Source organism: Gekko japonicus, unplaced genomic scaffold (genome assembly GCF_001447785.1).
Source record: "Gekko japonicus isolate JY-2015 unplaced genomic scaffold, Gekko_japonicus_V1.1 scaffold22, whole genome shotgun sequence".
Classification (NCBI taxonomy): Eukaryota; Metazoa; Chordata; class Lepidosauria; order Squamata; family Gekkonidae; genus Gekko; species Gekko japonicus.
In genome coordinates this window covers 2,731,830-2,742,991 of record NW_015175971.1, presented here as the reverse complement: position 1 = coordinate 2,742,991, position 11,162 = coordinate 2,731,830, and the positions used below count along the sequence as shown (strand labels likewise).

The 11,162-nt window shown below is 50.9% G+C and overlaps 1 protein-coding gene across 1 annotated transcript in view; it reads left to right on the top strand.

Moving 5' to 3' along the window:
- KCNH5 (potassium channel, voltage gated eag related subfamily H, member 5) overlaps positions 1–11,162 on the top strand; it is a 353,468-nt gene that overhangs the window by 57,561 nt on the left and 284,745 nt on the right. The window lies entirely within an intron of this gene.

Below are 11,162 nucleotides of genomic sequence, written 5' to 3'. Positions count from 1 at the left end.
AAGGCCCTCCCTGGCCCCAGGCAGGCAGGGGTGGGGAGAGGCAGGGAGGAAGCAACTTACCCTCCCTCTTCTCCTGCCTCCTCCTGGCTGAATGAAGGCCGGAAGCGGGGTGGCCGGAAGCAGGGGGCGGGGCTTCGTCATGTGCCCCGCCCCCATACCTCACCCGGGGGAACTGCGATCCCCTGCGATCCCCCCCTGAAACGACCTCTGCTTCCGTTGATGGCGAAGGCCTTCTTTGAACTTTGGAAGACTCTCTCCCTCCCTCTCTCTTTCTTCACAAAAGGGAGTCAACGGCTCCATCCCCTATTCCAGTCGTCTCCGGTGTTGGGCCTGTGGGTGTCATGGCGCCTGTCCACACCTCTCCTAGTGCCCGCCAAGTGCTCTTAGAAAGTGGGCGGAGCTAGGTGGGGCTTTTGCCCAGCCGGGCTTCTGATTGGCTGTGCAGATAAAACGGTACCCTGTTAAACAGAGCTTATGCCCGGAATGTTGAAAAGGTACGATTACCGTGATATATAACTTTGCTCCCTGATGTTTTGTGGTTGGCCCCGTCTCCTGCTGTGGCCATTTTGTGATTGTGCCCACCGACCAGGGTCAGAATTCCAAAGGTTGTCCACAGGCTCAAAAAGGTTGGGCGCTCCTGCTGTAGACTTCATCTAAAGTTTGGAGGCCCAGATCTCTATTAGAGTTACATAGAGACTCGCTCCCTGCCAGTTTGTGATTTGGCCCCACCTCCTGTGGCAGCCATTTTGTGACTGGCTCCGCCTCTCACGAAAGCCATTTCGTGATTGTGATACCTCTGCAAGCAGTTAGCAAATGGAGAACTTATGAAGATGGGGCTGCCAGTGTCCAGCTGGGAGCTAGACATGTCATACTGCTTCCGCTCAATGTTTTAAGGACTTCCTCTAATCATAAACGCAAACGGTTGCATTGTTCTGATTATCTAAGAACTCTGCTTTGGAATCTATGAAGAGGCCACTGGGCCATCTTTAGGGTTGACAACCTCCAGGTGGGGCCTGGAGATCTCCCAGGGTCACAATTGATCTCCAAATTACAGAGAGAACTTCCCATGGGGAAACGGCTGCTGCAGAGGTTGGACTCTATGGCAGCCTACCCACTGAGGTTCCTTCCCTTCTCAAACTCCACAGGCTGCACCCCTAAATCTGGAGTTGGCAGTCCTGTCTGAAGAGGGCTATGGGTTGCAGATAAGAACATAAGTGCATAAGAGAAGCCAATGTTGGATCAGGCCAATGGCCCATCCAGTCCAACACTCGTGTCACACAGTGGTCAAAACCCAGGTCTCATCAGGAGGTCCAGCAGTGGGGCCAGGACACTAGGAGCCCTCCCACTGTTGCCCTCTCCAAGCACCGAGAGTACAGAGCATCACTTGCCCCAGACTGAGAGTTCCTATCTATACCTTGTGGCTAATAGCCACTGATGGACCTCTGCTCCAGATGTTTATCCAATACCCTCTTGAAGCCATCCATGCTTGTAGCCGCCGCCATCTCTTGTGGCAGTGAATTCCATGTGTTAATCACTCTTCCTTCCCTGAGTTTCCAAATGTGCCCAGGAATACTGACTGCCCTTATGTTCCTCACTTCCCTGAAGTCATTAAGCTGTCTTGTTATTGAAAAAGCGTCTTACCGTTCCGAGGTGCAAATCAATGGGAAGATGATTTGCGAAAGCCGAAACGTGGTTTTCTATCCAGTGACTCATAAGTGATTTATGAAACAGTGCAGCTAATTTTGAACGTCCGGTGGATAGTTCCTCTCTCTTAGGGCTTCTCCAAAAATTATTCCTGTGGTAATAAGACTTTTCTCTCGCTTTCGGCGCTAACGGAATGGATAATGTGGTGTTATGGCTAAATTGCTTTTTGAAGCTCCACTATATAGAGTAGAGAATATTTTCTTAATCTGTTTTGGATAGAAAGTAACTACGACAAATTTCTTACCTAAGAGAAACAGCGGTTCCTTCTGCCTGAAAAAGAAATTAAAAGCATGGGAGAGTTTGAATGAGCAAGTTTTCTTAGTATAGAATGTGCAATGCTGCAACGTTTTACACGTTCAAAAGCTTTCGTTGCTTGCAATGTAACCCTAAACAGTAGGGTTGCCAAGTCCATCTTCCACCCCCAGCGGGGAACTTTGGGGGCGTTCCTGGAGGGGGGTGGGGCATCCCCAACGTGATGACGTCAAGTTGGGGACGTCTGCCTCCCCCCCCCACCCGCCCGTGCGCCGGATCTCCAGAAACGGCAGTTCCCTGCACTTAAAGTAGCCGGCAGCCGGCGTTTCCCCTTTAAGAGCAGCTGCGTTTCCCTTTTAAGAACGAAGCTGGCATTTCCCTGCCAGCTTGCGGAGTTCGCGCTTGGGAGGAAACACACTTAAAGGGAGAGAGATGGGTGGCTGTGGGTGTTGGGGGTGGGGCTTCCCCGCTGGCCATCTGGCCGGCGGCGGGTAGAACACCCTCCAAAACGGGGAACCCCTGGCAAACCGGGGGGTCTGGCAACCTTACTAAACAGAATTAGACCCTTTCTAAGCACATTGACTTCAATTGTAGGGATGGCAGCTTCCAGGTGGGACCTGGAGATCCCCCAGAATTACATCTGAACTCCAGACTACAGAGACTACAGAGATCAGTTCCCCTGGAGAAAATGCATCCAGAGGAGTTGGCCATGTTAGGCTGTGGTCAGACATGCCATTTGGTGTGGAGGGGAAGCGAGCCTATTCCCCCCCGGTTGAAATTGACACAGTGTTGCTCGATCACACATCTTTTGTTGCCACGGGCTCAGCCCGTCACTGTCCGATCAGACGGCATGTTTGGCTGAGTGGGGTTTTATTGCCTTTTGTTTCCCATGCGCATAAATGAGGAACTGCACCTCCGCACTGAGGGTTCCCCATGGAGCATGCGGTTATGCGCATACTGCTAAATGAGGGGAAAAAATAGCACTGAGTCAGGATGGCATGAGCAGACCTTCCCGACAGCATGAGAGCGTGCTTGAGCGATCAGACAAGGGGAAGTCCGTCCATAGCCCAGCGGCAAGTATTAGGACCGGACTTTCCCTGCTGTCTTTTAACTCCACTTCTGTGGCAGAGCAGCACGGGTTGCCGACCACTGCAGGACCTTTCCCAGAAGTTGCTGTCTCATCGTGCCCTTTGGGTCCATCAGGCGTTCGCAGCTGAGTCAGATCTAAAGGCGTGTCAGATCTAAAGGCCTTAGTCTGTTGCTGCAAAATCGTAAGAGCTGAGTTGCACCTTTAAGACTAACAAACTTTATTGTAGCATAAGCTTTTGGCAAACACAGCTCTCTTCGTCAGATGCATCTGACGAAAAGAGCTGTGTTTCCAGAAAGCTTATGCTACAATAAAGTTTGTTAGTCTTAAAGGTGCGACTCGGCTTTTTACTCTCCTTGAGAAAATGTCTTCTCTGGAGGGTGGACTCTATGGCACTGTACCCCACCGAGGTCCCTGTCCTCTCCAGGCTCTACCCCCAAACCTCCAGGAGTTTCCCAACCTGGTTCTGACAACCCTACCTCCCATCTCCCTCCAGTGGCCAGGAGGATTTGGCAGCTCTATTCAATGGACTTGTTTTGGATTACAGTGGAACGAGTGAATTGAACTGAAAACCACTGTGCCTCAGGTGGTCTGAAAGTTCTGTCGGTGACGTTTGATCAATGATTGCTCATTCACACATGCTGTGACACACTTGATGTCACAGTCATGAAAGGCGCTAAATGCATCTACATCTATGTGAACCGGGCCCATACGATGCCCTCTGGATCAGACTGAGGGTTGCCAAACTCCAGGTGGCGGCTGGAGATCTCCTGGAATCACGACTCCCAGAATTGCAACTCCAGATGACAGGGATCAGTTCCCCTGGAGAAAATGGCTGCTTTGGAAGATGGACTCAATGGTATTATACCTTGCTGAGGCCTCTCGCCTCTCTAAATATGGCTAGGGTTGCCAGGTGCTTACCGTCTGCTGTCAGGGGGCTCCATGCTGCTTCCCTGGATCTTCTGGTACGTGTGCCGTGGTGACATCACCTGGAAGTGACATCATCATGCTGGGCACATCATGCAGGGGACACTCTAGCATTTGACCAAAAAAAAATAAATCTATGGTCACCATAGAGTTTTTAGCCAAATGCTAGAGTGTCCCCCATGCAACATGCCTGTCACGATGATGTCCCCCCCAAAATCTCGAGGTCTATTTCCCAATTCCCAATTCAGGGCTGGCAACCCTAAGACTCATGGTTTCTCTAGCGTCCTGTTTCCAGCAGTTACCATCAATCAGGGTTCCCTCTAAGCTGCGTGAGTGTGAGCGAGCTCACAGTTTTTTAGCCTCCGGCTCACACGTTTCTGTCTTAGCTCAGGAAGGATGGCTCCAGAGCAAACTAATTTATGCAGTAGCCAAATTGCTCGCTCACAACTTTAATGCCAGTTGCTCACAAGGTAGAATTTTTGCTCACCAGACTCCACAGCTTAGAGGGAATGCTGGTACCGGTGCCTTCTTTGTTGTGGCTCCCACCATGTGGAACAGTCTGCCTGAGGAGGTCGGGAAGGCCCCCACGCTCGTATCATTCGGCAGGATATATAAAGCAGAATTGTTCAGGAGGGCATTCTTCTAAAGCTAACAGGGGTTGCAGAGTACACTGCCCATTTCCACTAGTTCCCCCAATCCACTGCTGACCGCCCCATATGTCATTCCTCGGGGTCCCCTCCTGTCTCTCAGGAAGCAGAATTTTGTGGAGATCAATGAGCTGCAGTGGGAGGAAGGAGAGGCAGGATAGCTCCGTCTGGCCCCTGTGCAATGTAGAAAGCCAGGGGAGCTGCTGCCAGACAGAGCAGAGAGGGGCTGATTCTGCACTGGCTTTTCCCTCAGTTGTTTTACAAAACCCACGCCGGAACAGAAACCCTCCTCTGCGTTGCACGCTGCTTTCATTCCCTTTGACCGTCGGGTTTTATGATAGCCTCCGTACTCCGTGTCGCTTTCGCTTTCTTTGATCGCCGGATTTTATGGTGGCTCAAGTGGTTAAGACGCTGAACTGCAGGCTGTGGAAGGTCAGTAGTTTAGCGGTTCAAGACCTGGGTGCCGCAAGACAGGGTGAGCTCCTGTCTCTAGTTCCAGCTCCTGCCAACCTAGCAGTTCGAAAGCAAGACATTGCAAGTCGATAAATAGGTACCACTTCGGTGGGAAGGTAACAGCGTTCCGTGCGCCGTGGTGTTTAGTCATGCCGGCCACATGACCACGGAAATGTCTTCGGACAGCGCTGGCTCTTCGGCTTTGAAACGGAGATGAGCACCGCAACCCTAGAGTCGGATTCGACTGGCTTTCGAGCAAGGGAACCTTTACCTTTACCTTTACCACACTCCATGCCCCTTTCGCTTTCTTTGATCCGTGGGTTTTATGGTACCCAGGGCTCTACTGGTAGCAGGCGCTCCTTTGCATATTAGGCCACACACCCCTAGTGTAGCCAATGCTCCAAGAGTAGTGTAGCCAATCCTCCAAGAGCTTACAGTAGCCCCGGTAAGAAGAGCTCTGTAAGCCTCTGGCTCACAGATTTTTTTTCTCAGCTCAGGAAGGAGGGCTCCAGAGCACACTGATTTAATGCAGTAGCCAAACTGCTCACTCAGAACGTTAATGCCAGGAGCTCACAAAGTAGAATTTTCGCTCACAAGACTCCACGGCTTAGAGGGGACATTGCTAGTTGTGTGCGTTTTAACCATTGCGCAGTGGCTTGCAAGATGAGTGCAGTGACCTTTTCCGTGGTCTGACAGCGTCTCTTACACATGTTTCAACCCGGAACAGCGTTCGAGTTCCTGTAATTACCCTCCTGCACTCCTACTACCTTGCGAATGGTTGTTAACCCAAGCATTTTTGTTACTGATTACAATCTCAACTGGCACATTGATTAAAATGCCTTCATTATTTCCTGCCCCTCCAAAAATGAGGCAGTCCATGACAAAGAGGTTAATTGCAAGCCAACAGAGCTACGCTAATGTTTGATTAAGTAGAACGCCAGTCCGGACGGCTAACGATGACGCTACCAGTTCGGACTGCTAACAGTGGGAGCCAGTTTGGTGTAGTGGTTAAGAGCATGGACTCTAATCTGAGAGAACCGGGTTTGATTCCCCACTCCTCCACATGCAGCTGCTGGTGTTACCTTGGGTCAGTCACAAGTTCTTTCAGAGCTGTTCTCTCAAGAGCAGTTCTCGAACAAGAGCTCTCTCAGCTCCACCTACCTCACAGGGTGTCTGTTCTGGGGAGGGGAAGGGAAAGGAGATTGTAAGCCGCTCTGAGACTCCGAGTGAAGGGCGGGGTATAAATCCAATCTCCTCTTCCTCCCCTTCCCCTCCCCCTCCTCTTTTTCTCCTCCTCTTCCTCCTCCTCCTCTTCCCCCTTCTCCCCCTCCTCTCCCTCCCCCCCTCCCAACCTGAATTGGCTTTGAAAATAGCATAGCTAGTCAATTTTCTAAAAAGGGAGTGAGAAACTCAGCCCGTAGCTTCTTGGCAATAGCGTGCCTTTTTAAAAACCCAGTTTTGCCCTGGATATTTAAAGGCCCTGAGTTTTAATTCAACCAGAGGCTCGCTTCACTTTCTGCCCCCCACTGACTGGGTGGTGCTACCCCAAACTGAATCGAAGGGTTCCACCTAGTGCAGGACGGCTAAGCGTACCAGGCATCCTGACCTGCTGTCTGAGGAGACCTCCCGGCCATCTGCCTCCCATCCCCACTGCTGCTTGGCAAGGTGGTGGGGAAAAATGGGGGTGGGAAGTCATCATGCCATTGGTGCAAACCTGAAAGTGTGTGACTGCAATAAAAAAAGGTCAATGCTATGCTGGGGATTATTAGGAAGGGGACTGAAAACAAGTCAGCCAGTATCATAACGCCCCTGTATAAATCGATGGTGTGACCTCATTTGGAGTACTGTGTGCAGTTCTGGTCACCACACCTCAAGAAGGATATTATAGCATTGGAAAAAGTGAAGAAAAGCGCAACTAGAATGACAAAAGGGTTGGAACAGTTTCTCTATGAAGAAAAGTTAAGGCGCTTGGGGCTCTTTAGCTTGGAGAAACGACGACTCAGGGGTGACATGATCGAGGTTTATAAGATTATGCATGGGACGGAGCAGGTAGAGGAAGAAGTACTTTTCTCCCTTTCTCACAATACAAGAACTCGTGGGCACTCCATGAAATTGCTTAGCACTCGGGTTAGAACAGATAAAAGGAAGTCCTTCTTCTCCCAAAGAGTGATTGACACATGGGATTCACTGCCACAGGAGGTGGCAGCAACTATAAGCATGGGAAGCTTCAAGAGGGAATTAGATAAACAACTGGAGCAGAGGTCCCTCAGTGGCTATTAGCCACAAGGTACAGACAGGAACTCTCAGTCTGGGGCAAGGGATGCTCTGTATTCTTGGTGCTTGGGGGGGGGAGCAACAGTGGGAGGGCTTCTAGTGTCCTGGCCCCACTGCTGGACCTCCTGATGGCTGCTGCAGAGGTTGGACTCTATGGCAGCCTACCCACTGAGGTCCCCTCCCTTCTCAAACTCCACAGGCTGCACCCCTAAATCTACAGGTATTTCCTAAGCTGTAGTTGGCAGTCCTGTAAGAAGAGGGCTATGGGTTGCAGATAAGAACATAAGTGCATAAGAGAAGCCAATGTTGGATCAGGCCAATGGCCCATCCAGTCCAACACTCGTGTCACACAGTGGTCAAAACCCAGGTCTCATCAGGAGGTCCAGCAGTGGGGCCAGGACACTAGGAGCCCTCCCACTGTTGCCCTCTCCAAGCACCGAGAGTACAGAGCATCACTTGCCCCAGACTGAGAGTTCCTATCTATACCTTGTGGCTAATAGCCACTGATGGACCTCTGCTCCAGATGTTTATCCAATACCCTCTTGAAGCCATCCATGCTTGTAGCCGCCGCCATCTCTTGTGGCAGTGAATTCCATGTGTTAATCACTCTTTGGGTGAAGAAGTCCTTCCTCTTATCCGTTCTAACCCGACCGCTCAGCAATTTCATGGAGTGCCCACGAGTTCTTGTATTGTGAGAAAGGGAGAAAGGTACCTCTTTCTCTACCTGCTCTATCCCATGCATAATCTTATACTCGATCATGTCACCCCTCAGCCGTCGTTTCTCCAAGCTAAAGAGCCCCAAGCGCTTTAACCTTTCTTCATAGGGAAAGTGTTCCAACCCTTTGATCATCCTTGGTCCCGTTCACACGAGGCGATTTGGCCCGGGAGCGGGACAGTTCCGGGGCGGATCAAACCGGCGCGATCATACCACAACATCTGGGAAGCGTCGTGATACCGTCCCCGAACTGGCCCTTTCCCAGCAAAATGCGCCTCAACTTGCAACCACCTACCTCGGTGGTTCAAGTGGAAGTGGCGCAGCAAGCCGGGCGTTTGATCGCCGGCGCGTCCTTGCGCCGGCACAACCTCGGCCCGGAGCCAAACTGCGCATGCTCTGACATGTGCAGTTCGGCCGGCTAGGCGTCCGAACTGTGTTTTCTCCCCGGCGTTTGATTGCGCCAGGGAGAAAAGGCACCGCTGCCAGGGGATCCGTGGGATCCCGCCGCGGCGTCTCAACGTTGGTGCGGCTTTTAAAAGCCGCGCCTTAAGAGGCTTTTCCCCTGCCGTGTGGCAGGGCCCCTAGTTGCCCTTTTCTGCACATTTCCCAATGCTATAATATCCTTTTTGAGGTGTGGTGACCAGAACTGTAGACAGTACTCCAAATGAAGTCACACCATCAATGTATAGAGGGGCATTATGATACTGGCTGATTTGTTTTCAGTTCCCTTCCTAATAATCCCCACTTCCCCAGGATAGCGTTGGATGGTAGAACACACACCAGTATGACTCACAGCCTGGTTGCCAGTTGCGAATAGGGATCCAATTTTTCAACAGTCCGTTTGTTCGTTCACCTGTCGTGCGACCATTCAGTGGGTGGCCTCGACCTGTTTCTTCCTAGCAGGAGCAGCTTTCATGCCTGTATATTCTCACCCAGCCCACCGGAGTGCTTCTTCTTCTTCCCCCTCTTTGCGGCATGGCTGCAACCACTTGGCAGGCGACTGTTTAAACAGATGGTTGAATCAGTCACAAATCATATAAATCAACTGGTTGTTTTTTTTTCTTCCCCTAAAAAAAGAATATCCTGCCATTTGGCATTTGTTTAAGTAGTACTTAGCTACATTAATGGCTGCTGACCTGTTTGGATTGGCAGCATTTTCATGCATGCACCATTCTGCAAACACCAATTGTGAATGTGCTCGGGGGCCGTTAGAGCTCTCCGGTGCCAAACCAAACAGGCTTGATGATCGGCTCACGTCTGACCATCACAGTTAAATATGAATTAATTTTGAGTCCACTGGCACCTTGAAGACCAACAAAGTTTAATTCTGGGTATAAGCTTTTGTGCGCACACAGACTTCTTCAGATACATTGAAGCAGACTTCCTCAAGTCCTACATACAGGCGGTGGTGGGGAGTTATTTGCCAGGAAGGGCTAGTTAGAGTCAAGATGCATAAGCAGGGCTATTTTGGGGCAGGAACGCACAGGAACAGAGTTCCGGCTGGCTCCCGAGTTGGCCACGCCCAGCAGGAACTAGTTAGCATAATAGGACACACCCAACAGCAGAAACGCATTAGGATTGGCTACATTAGGGGTGTGTGGCCTAACATGCAAAGGAGTTCCTGCTACAAAAAAAGGCCCTGGGTTTTGACCACAAACAAGGTCAACAGAATAAGAATCAAAAGGTGGGTGTGGCTGGATGACCACATTTCTGGTAACATGGGGGTGCAGCCTAATATGCCAATGAGTTGTGCTGTCAGGGATGTGGCCTAATATGCTAATGAGTTCCTGCTCTTGGGTGTGGCCTATTATGCTAACGAGTTCCTGCTGGGCTTTTTCTACAAAAAATGCCCTGTGCATAAGTAACTGTGCGATGAGTATAGCTGTGACTGGATTAAAGCAGTTGGTAAGATTGGATCACTGCCTTGTCGTGGCGAGGGGGCTTGCGTGGTTCGATGAGGCTGTGGGCTATGCCGTGGAGGGCCACCCAAGACGGACAGGCCACATCAGAGAACTCAGACCAAGTGTGATCCACTGGAGAAGGAAATGGCAACCCACTCCAGTATTTTTGCCAAGAAAACCCCATGGACAGTAGCAAAAGGCTACAAGATATGACGCCGGAAGATGAGCCCCTCAGATCGGAAGGTGTCCAATATGCTACTGGGGAAGAGCAGAGGGCAAGTACAAGTAACCCCAGAAAGAGTGAAGCGGCTGGGCCAAAGCCGAAAGGACGCTCAGTTGTGGATGTGTCTGATGGTGAAAGGCAGGGGTCCTTTCGTAGAAAAAGAGGTGCAGGAGGTCATTAGCATAACTCATTATGATAACTTATTTGCATATGCCACACCCCCTGAGCTCACCGGAAGTGTGTCAGAATGTAACACGCACTGTAATTTACCTGGCTGCTTCTTGCTCCTCATGGCCCGGGGCTGCTGGGAGCAGGGAGCGGGACTTGTTGCATGAGCCCGCCCCCTGGGCTCTTTACTGCCGGAGCTCCGCTCCTGTGCGCTCCTGCAGGAAATGACCCCTGGTGAAAGGAAAGTCCGATGCTGCAAAGAACAATAGGACGGCAGAAGACAGGAAGGCCTGGCGTGATCTGGTCCATGGGGTCGCAAAGAGTCGGACTCGACTGTGCGACTGAACAACAACAACAACAAGATCTGTGAATAGCAGCAAATTAGTATACAAATACAAGAGTGCCCTCTCTCCCCCTATATGTCAGGCTTAAGGAAATCTGTTCCAATGTATTTGAAGAAGTGTGCGTGCACACGAAAGCTTATATCCAGAATTAAATTTTGTTGGTCTTTTTTTTTTTGACATGTTTTTAAATGTGCGTGTGTATGCGTGAGTGTGTGTGCACCTGAGATTCATGGCCGTCTCTGGTGATACTGACCCCTACTGGGGGCCTGGAGGATATTCAGAGAGGTGGCTGAATAAAGCCTGCCCCTGTCCTCCTGCCTCTGGCATTCCAAGGAGGTCTCCCATCCAAGTACTTGCCAGAGTCGACCCTGCTTCGCTTCCGAGATCTGACGAGATCGGGCTTGCCTGTATTGTCTGCAACAGCAGCTGTCCAGCGTCACAGGCTTCCATATCAGCTACAGTCCGAT